This window comes from Nicotiana tabacum, chromosome 15 (assembly GCF_000715075.1).
Source record: "Nicotiana tabacum cultivar K326 chromosome 15, ASM71507v2, whole genome shotgun sequence".
NCBI lineage: Eukaryota > Viridiplantae > Streptophyta > Magnoliopsida > Solanales > Solanaceae > Nicotiana > Nicotiana tabacum.
Genome location: NC_134094.1, coordinates 117,958,472 through 117,968,812, shown reverse-complemented (window position 1 = coordinate 117,968,812; position 10,341 = coordinate 117,958,472).

Below are 10,341 nucleotides of genomic sequence, written 5' to 3'. Positions count from 1 at the left end.
GACATCATTTGCACAAGTTGTATCTCTTCTTTTACACATAAGAGGCCAAGACTTTTTTGCCTATAAAAGGGAAGGTCATTAGTTCATTTTAGACACACCAACAAGACTTGAGCCTTCATTTGTTGTTTCTTCCTTTTCTCCTTTATTAAGAGTGTTTTGTATGAGAGTTAGTGTTGGGAAGCACTTGTACGAATCCTTTCTTTGGAGTGATCTTGTGAGCTTATTCTCTTATGGGTATTTGAGATTAATTAGAGTGTTTATTCTAATTTTGTACTCTCTTTTGTACTCTTATTGTTATAGTAAAATTGTTTCTCTCCGCTTGTGGACGTAGGTCACACTGACCGAACCACGTTAAATTGGTGTCTTCTTTATCTTCTTTAATTGTCGTTATCAACTTCCATTGTCTTTGTTATTGTCATTACACCGTTGTTTAGCTAAATTTCACCACTACCTGAGTTCCCGATCCTAACATGTTCTAGTTAGATTATCAGTGTCATCTTCAGAAATAATTTTAGTGATGCAGTTAAGCAGCGGTGAAGCCAGGAATTTCCCCAATAGTGTTTAAACTTGAAATAAGTAAAAAACAAATCCCGACAAAAAATGTTCAATATGTTACATACCTCTAAAATCTACTCGTAATATTTTTCATATATATAAGGTGTAATTTTTCGATGTTGAGACTTTGCGGTTTCGCCCCTGCAGTCAAGCTTCCTCTGAGATTTTGTCGTCATCTTTTACCCACTGATCATTATCTGTCTTGATTCTATGTATAGCCAATTTCCTCTTTCTTATTCTAATGTATAGCTTTCTCTCTCCAGTAGGCCCCTTTAACTTCAGCATCCTAGTAAGTTTTGCCTTCTTCTCATGTAGGTCCACTCTCAGTTTTACTAATTGTTCTTCCAATTGCTCTACTTCTTTTTCCATGTTCTGACGATCAATTTAGACCTTACTTTTACTAATTAATCTTTTTCTATGCTTTCTAGTCAGTGATAATTTACCAAAATATGTTTAATTTATTTTTAAATAATTATCCAAAATATTTGGTGCATTTAATTGATTTTAGTTTTTTTATTTTTATTTTTTTTTAATTTCCTCCTCTAATATGGACAATGATTTTAGTATATTAGTATTATTATAATCACATGATTTCTACTAAAGTGGGTTTGAAGATCTTGTCCTGTTATATGATCATGTGTAATAGCAATATATCTTGGATGTTCATCTTGCTACTAGAAAACTTGTTTATAGGACTTTATCTGTCTATTTGCATCTTTATTGTCCTAGTTGATCTCTTTGCACCTGACTTACGTCCAATAGAAGCCAGGCATATAGAATTGGTTTATTGCATTCATCCTGCAGTTGAAAATCTATCTATAAGGACTTCCTGCACTTCAAATGACCATGTTCATCATTATAGAATCATGTCCCCTTCCTCTTAAACTTGGGATCTGCGAGAAACTTACTCATAGATTCATTTTATAATAAGAGTCAACATTCATTTTATAATAAGAGTCTAGATTCATTCTATAACACTCCCCCTCAAGCTGGAGCGTATATGCTGATCATTGTCAACTTGTTACAAAAGTAATCAACTCGAGTGCCTTTCAATGCTTTAGTGGATAAATCAGCTGCTTGCTCTCCGGTCTTCACGTAGCCAATAGAAATCAAGTTTTCCTAAATCTTCTCACGAATAAAATGACAGTCAACTTCAATATGCTTGGTTCTTTCATGATACACTGGATTTGAGGCAATATGGAGCGCAACTTGATTATCACACCAGAGCTTTGATGGAGTAGGATGCTTCAACCCTATTTCAGTTAAAAGATGGTATATCCACATTATCTCACATGTTGATTGTGCCATAGCTCTATACTCGGATTCTGCACTGGACCGAGATACAACATTATGCTTCTTACTTCTCTATGATATCAAGCTTCCACCGACAAATACACAGTAACTAGTAGTAGATCTTCTATCAATCTTGGATCCAGCCCGATCCGTATCTACAAAACAATCAATGCTAAAATGCCTGTGATTGTTATATAACATGCTAAGTCTAGGTGCTCTTTTCAATTAACATAGGATCTGCTCCAAAGCCTCCTAATGTTTAATTGTGGGTGCGGACATGAACTGGCTAACCATACTTAATGCAAAAGCAATATCTTGACGAGTAACAGTGAGATAGGTCTAATCTCCCTACTAACCTCATGTATCTATCTGGATCATTAAATGGATTGCCATCATCTTTCATAAAATGCAAATTAGGAACCATTGGAGTATTGCAAGGCTTGGCAGCTACCTTACCAGTTTCTGTCAATAAGTCAAGAATATACTTTCTCTGAGATAGAAAAATCTCATTCTTGCTTCTAGTTACTTCTACTCCCAAGAAATATTTTAGTTGTCCCGTGTCTTTCGTATGAAACTTAGTATGCAAGAAAGACTTGAGAGAAGATATTCATGCATTATCACTTCATGTAATAATAATGTCATCAACATATACAACAAGGAGAATAGATCTAGTTGTTAATTGCCTGTAGAAGACTAAATGATCACATTTGCTCTTTTTCAGCCAAATTCTTAAACTACCTCACTAAATTTACCACACCAAGCTCGGGAACTCTGCTTCAAGCTATATAAGGACTTATTCAAGTGGCAGACCACATTTGCTCTTTTTTAGCCCAAATTCTTAAACTACCTCACTAAATTTACCACACCAAACCCGGGAACTCTGCTTCAAGCTATATAAGGACTTATTCAAGTGGCAGACCTTCCTATACTCCCCCCGAGCAACAAAACTAGGTGGTTGCTCCATATACACCTCTTCATGCAAATCACCGTGAAGAAATGCATACTTAATATCCAATTGATGCAATGGTCAATTCTAAGAAGCTTCAAGAGAAATGAACAAGCAGACAGAAGTAAGTTTGGCAACCTGAGAGAAGGTGTCTGAATAATCCACTCCATAAGTCAGAGCATACATGTTACGACCTCAACTTCTCTCTATAGGATGTCGTGATGGCACCTAGTCTCTGAGACTAGGTAAGCCTAACACATGCTGATTTAATAAAGGAATTAAACTATTTAATCATTAATCATAAACTATTAAATGACATACATATCCGCAAGCGGTTAATAGTTATATATTTCCCAAAACTGGTAGTACGTAGTCATAAGCACTACTGAAAGCACACTAGAATTTCTAAACATAATAATGTTTTGAATTACAATTTAACAGTAGCATAATGAAGTAAGATGGTGACTCCGAGGCCTGTGAACGTCAAGCAGGTATACCTTGAAGTCCCCCGCCGCGCAGACGTAACTCTCAACAACACGATCATAATACTTGGATCTGCACAAAAATGTGTAGAAGCGTAGCATGAGTACACTACAACGGTACCTAGTAAGTATCAAGCCTAACCTCGGTAAAGTAGTGACGGGCCAGGTCAAGACACCTACTAGACATAGAAACATGTTCAAGATATAAATAAGCTAAGAATGGGAAGAACATCAATGTAAGACCAACAATAGAAAGATTATTGATTTACAACCAACAATAAACCACAAGTCATGAACCACAATTTTTAAATCTTACACATATGACACATCGTGCCCACAATAACAATCACCTTCGCACGGCAAACACCATGTACTACCATGTACTTTGAAATCGTGACAAATATCAATTTAGATGAACGAGAGATACATTTAAACACCATAAACCATAATAACAATCTTAAATAAAGTAAGGTGTCAAATGAAATAATAAGTTTATTTTAGAAATCAAGCAAAGTAAAATAATATACCATTTATACGAAATAGAGTATCGGATGGGTTTAGTTTAGAAATCAATAAAATTGAGTAGAAGAATCATTTTTAAACAAAGCAAAACATTAATTAAATTAACGAATTAAATATAGAATTTGTTAAAGAAAAATATTATAACAATTTTAAGTAAGGTAAACATCTAAAAGGGTGATGGGTCTAATTTGAGAATCCAATTATACCGAAAGTGCAATAACTATTTAGAATAATAAGGCATCGAGTGAGATAACGAGTTCTATCGTAAGAAGCACATAGAATAAAGCATGTTAATAATTCTTTTATTTAAACCATTATGTTACCAACAACTCAACATGATATGATATACTTACTCCACGCAATTAAATTCACATTGACAATCAATTTATCAAGTTATAACGAAGGCACATATTGGCATGTTAAAGCAACACAACAAATCACGTAGAATGCATGACTCATACAAGAAACCACAAACGTTCTAATACCAAGACAACAACGAATAATCAAACACAAATTAATATGCGGATGATTGATTGAAGAGAGAACAATGACCGTTCAAATCAATAAGTTGTTCCAACCTGGAATGTACAATGAAAATCACAACCGAGGTACCGCCTCGTATTCATATTTCACAATTTCAATCACAATCTTTCCTTATATCGTCGTATGAGCCTTACATTTGAAATAGGTTTTGAAAACAGTTTTTTCCGAAATAGCTACACGCACTTTAGCCCACCTTATGACGCCACGTGGCTTCACGTAGTTCCCCTACCAGCAACACACACATAAGTCCCACCTTACATCGCCGCATGCACATTAACCCCAAACTTTATGCCGCCGCATGCGCGTCAATATCACATTACAATAACAACTCGCACCACAAGTGCCCATATATCACAATTTGCCAACTATTAACAATATTAATGTTTCCACAACAATAGTCCACAACTTTACTGCAACGAGTACAAGAATATCAACTACAACAATGGATGTAAAATGTTCAACAAGGAAGATGTTTAAACAATAACAATTTCGCCTCAACGTGATAATGGCCTTCACAACTTCAACACCAATAACTCAACAATGAGAGACAATGTATAACCACGGTGTTAAATAAGAATAACTCACAATGGAAGAGAACGTGTAGCAATGACTTCAAATAATGAAAATCAATAAGGGAAGGGATAACATGAACAATAACTCCAAATAATGATAATCAACAATGAGAGATATAACACGAAAAATGACTTCAAATAATGATAATCAATAATGAGAGAGATAATATGTAACAATACTAGAGGCAACAAGTTCAACCAAGGCATGAGAGTAATTTATCAATTAGGATGCAGAACAAGTGTTAACGAAATCATTTAAGGCATGTAAGGATAGACTAACACAAGTAAGAATAGATTGACTATAAGAATTTGGAACATGATATGACATTTCAATTAAAGCATGAAAATAGTCTAAGTAGCCTAAACCGGTCAAATACCACGTACAACCCGTGTACCCACTCGTCACCTTGCGTACACGACTTTCACATAGCACAAATGAATCAATCAATACCAATTCCTAAGAGGTGTTTTTCCCACACAAAGTTAGGCAAGATACTTACCTCAACTAGGCCAATTCAACACTCGAAAATAGCTTTTTCCTTAAAATTCGCCTCCACATGGCTCAAATCTAACCAAAATCGACTTAATAACATCAAACAATGCAAGAGAAACTAATTACAATAAATAAAGTTATGGTCTTTACATTCCCCCCCCCCCTAAAAAAAAAGTCAATAAAAATCAACGTCGGGTCCGCCTTGGATTCCGAATCCAAGCTTACCCGAGCGAAGCCGAACCAATACAAGCTCACATAAACAAAACCCAACTTAGTCGGAGTCCGATAGCTCAACCACTTCGCCAAAACATCGCTCTTGGGTGTTCATAACCCAAGAGTTCAGCTCACACTAGTCGGGTCTATGTCTCCCGAAATACTCCTCTAAAACTTGCCAAATTCGAGTATGTTGTTCTGCTAATATAGGAGAACAAAACCCCAAAAGGAATCAGAAAATAAACACCTCTAACTCATTTTTAATTTTTAAAATTTATGACATAACATAGGTATTGATTTAAATAATTAAATGAGTTTTCAATTAAAATCATGGATTAAAGCTTAAACCAAGGGAATGAATCAAAGGGAATTACTTAGGTTATGTTTTAGACCTTACCCTATGAAAAAATTTTGAAGAACATCTTTGAATTCTCCCAATCCCAAACTTTAAAGATGAGAAAAACTCCAACAACATTAATAGCCAAAAATGTCCAGCTGTTCTGCCTCGTTTATTGTGCCAAACGATCCCGAAACTCGCTTTTGATGCCTCCAATAGATTCCTCGTGAAATTCCAATCAAGTTAGGCTTTTGAATCACTCCGTTTGACCTTATAATGAAGGAGATATGTTGATTTTAATATTTGGAAATAGTGTAAAATTTTAAATACGAATTCAGTGGCAATTTCGTAATTAATATGAAAAATATGGCAACCCAATTCTTTGTAAAATGACCATAAATTCCTCATACGATGTAAAAACTTGATGATTTCAGTTGATATGGTTTCAAAATTACGGTACAGATATAATGGTTTAGTCGAAACATGAATCAAATGCCGTTTGCTCAATATGGTAACCTTTATGCTCAAATCGATGTCGAAACCGAAAATAATCACCATATAACCTAAACTTATCCAAAACTCATCGGAATTAACCAAAATTGATAGACATGTCCAAAATTATCATACAAACTTATTGGAATCATTAACACCCGATTCCGAGTCTGTTTACCCAAAAGTTAAATCTTGGTCAACCTTTCCAACTTAAAACTTCTAAAACGAGAATCATTCCTCCAAATCAATCCCGAACCGCTCGAAAACCGAAACTAACCATATACACAAGTCATAATACATAATATGAAACTACTCAAAGTTTCAAACTATTGAATGGAACGTTAAAGCTCAAAACGACCATTTGGGTCGTTACAATACACTTTGGCCATAAGTTTGGCCTTAAGTCTTGTCATAAAGCCATCTAGATTAACTTTGACTAGGAAGACCCATTTGCATTCCAATGCTTTCTTTCCACTGGGTAAATTCACTAAATCCCAAGTATGGTTTTCCTCTAAGGCATGTATATCCCTTAAGCATTGCTTCAGACCATCCAGGATGATTCAAAGCCTCTTTCACTGTTTTGGGTATAAAAATTAAGTCTAGAAACGCAATCAAAGATCTAGGCGCAGGGGATAAGTGGTCGTAGGAAACAAAATTAGCAATATAATATGTGAATTTGCAAGTACGTGTACCTTGCGTAAAGTAATGGGAAGGTCAAGGTCTTCTGGAGGATCAGGCGAGAGAGGATCAGATGACGAAGGAACTGGTGCAGGACATTTACCATTTGTCGTTCGCCTCCGCGAGTAAACTTAAACAATTGGTGGTCGTGCTAACACGTTTGGATAAAGTGATGAAGGCACAATAGTCAATTGGTGCTCGATAAAAGAGCTAAGAGATGGAAGAACATCATCTGGTTGTTCTGTTAAAGTACATGTAACCTAATATACTAGCTACTCGTCTTCCTCCCCTGACTTGTAGGAATGGGAGGTGCATAGAAGAACGGTATAGTCTATGAAAATACAACATTAGTTGACACCAGATACTTCACAAGTTCAGTAGAATAACACCGATACCCCTTCTGAATGCGAGAATAACCAAGAAAAACACAATTCAATGCCTTGGGATCCAACTTGGTAACAGATGGTCGAACATCTCGAACATAACATGTACTTCCAAATACATTAGGTTCCACGAGAAATAATGACTTGTTTGGAAAAAGAACATTGTAAGGCATATTACCACCAAGCACAGTAGATGGCATGCGATTAATCAAAAAGCAAGTCGTGGTTACTGCATCAGCCCAGAACTGTTTAGGAACCTTCATTTGGAACAAAAGTGCCAGAGTTGTCTCAAGTAGATGCATGTTCTTCTTTTTAGCAACTCCATTTCGAGAGGGTGTATCAACACATGGAGACTGATGTAGTACACCATGTTGTCTAATGTAGGATCGAAATAACTCTGACATGTATTCTTTGGCGTCATCACTCCTTAGAATACGTACTGAAGCATTGAATTGAGTTTTGACTTCAGCATAGAAGGCAGAAAAATGAGTAAACACTTCAGAGCGACTCTTCATAGAGTAAATCCAAGTCATTCTGAAAAAATCATCTACAAAAGTGATACAATACTTATACCCAGTTTTAGAAATAACACGACATGGTCCCCAAACATCAGAATGAACTAACTCAAAAGCTGACTCAGCTCGCTTGTTAACACTCGTACCTAATGAGATGCGATGTTTTGCAAATCGACATTACTCATAATCCAATGAAAAAATATTCTGAAACTGAGGATATAACTTCTTCAACAATGATAGAGAGGGATGCCAATGTGGTTCAAAAGGAGACATGATACTGGAGCATGCAATAGGTTGCAGCTCTTATTCATCAAGGATGTAGAGATCACTTGATACATATCATTTACTAATAATCTGCTTCGTTGTAAGATCTAGAAACAAATAATAATTAGGAAAGAATGCTACACAGCAATTAAGGTGTCTGGTGATTTTACTAACATAAATCAAATTAAAGGCTAAGTTTGGTAAACTTAATGCAGATGGTAGGATAATAGAGGAAGTTGGTTTAACAGTTCCAGATCCAACTCTGCTACAGGTTATTCCATTAGCTACAGAAACTGAATATGGTGCTTTGTGTGATCGAAAGCTAGAAACAATATTTGGATTACCCGTCATATGATTTGTGGCACCTAAATCAATCACCCATTTATTTAAATAGGTGATAAGACATGTCTTATATGACCCAGCAAAAATCGTGACTGAAGAAGATTCCTTAATTGATTTATTACATTAAAGGAACTCAATAAACTCATCTGAAACCAAGATTGTTGGACTAGAAGTTGTAGCCCTATTTCCTTATTGCTTGCTGTTTATAGTCATTCTATTTTCAACTAATAAAACTCACCGTTTCAAAAGAATTGATGGAGAATCCAACAGAAAGACCCAACAGACTATATTCGAAAGCAGAAATCAGAAAATACTTGAAAAAGATAGTAGCCAACACAATCAAAAGCTTGAGAATAGCCAAACTCAAAGTTGCACTCAAAAAGACAATTTTGAAATCTAACCAAGTTTCAGATAACGTCCAAGAGACAATATCAAATCACAAATTAGTGAGCAACAATCCAATTCACTGTTGCACATGTAGGAAACCTCAACCAATTCCCATAATCAAAAGAACAATCAACAACTAATAGAAAAGTCTCAAACATGACGAAAAAAAGTGTTCACAGATTCTTGTTTCAAGGCTCTTCTTCTCCATAATGTGGTCCTATCACCACATTACCACCACAATTCAACTGAAACTTCGAGGCAAAGTCATACATGAATCTAGACCAAGATTGGTTCACAAACGCGCCTCCACACGTAGCTTAAACAGGAGTATCTATGGTAGTTTCATCGGCGTGTGAGACGCACACGCTTCTCCTCTGACCACCAAATTTTGGGTTTTTGTAGATCGGAGGGGGGTTGTCCTCCCTAGGTTGGTGGAAACTGCTAAACTTTAGATTTAAAACTTTTTCAAGTATACTGACCCAACTCCGACGAGTTCTGGGGAGTTTCTGATCTAACTACGACAAAACAGGATACCCTGCTTTGATACCATGTGCACAAAATTGAGAGAATAACTTATGTTATTATTCCAAGAGGTAAGCAATATCAATACATATACATTAGGTGCTAACTAAGGAAAGAGATAAAAGAGATTCCTACAAATATGCTATTTATGTACGCTACTAAGAAAGAATTTGCATTTATTCTATACTAAGAGTTTAGATTCATTCTATAACATATTCGAATGATGAAGATCATTTCACTGCTAGGCTGTCAGGCTTGAGTTTAGGCTTTCGGGAAAGATCTTAAAGTCTTACCTATTTATACTACATATGAAACTTATTTACCCTCCCTAATCAAGTTTTAACTTAATTATATGGTCATATACAATTTACTAATTAAATATAGATCAGTTTTAAATAAGTATCCCTTGATTGTAGCCTTAATATAGTAAATACCCCCAATCACAATACTTTTTTTCTCTTTCTTTCTTTGAAATCAACCCTCTTTCTACACCGATTCTACAAGGTTTTTTCTTCTAAGCTCATAATTTTCTCTAACAATGGCGAAGAAAGGGATTATTTTTTATCGATCTTAATTTTGCCATGGCTGGAGTTTGGATCTTTTTTGGGCTTTTCCTTTTCTTGTTGGCGTTCCGATGGCGGGCTAGCAGCATATGAATATTAATTATTTGGCTCGATTGTTTGAATTAAAATTGTCAGTCAATAAATTTTGAATGTGTTTAACTCTCCACCATTGACAACCATTAAAAAGATTCGAAGCTTTGAATTTGAATTCGGATTTTTAAAAAAATATTATTTGTTTG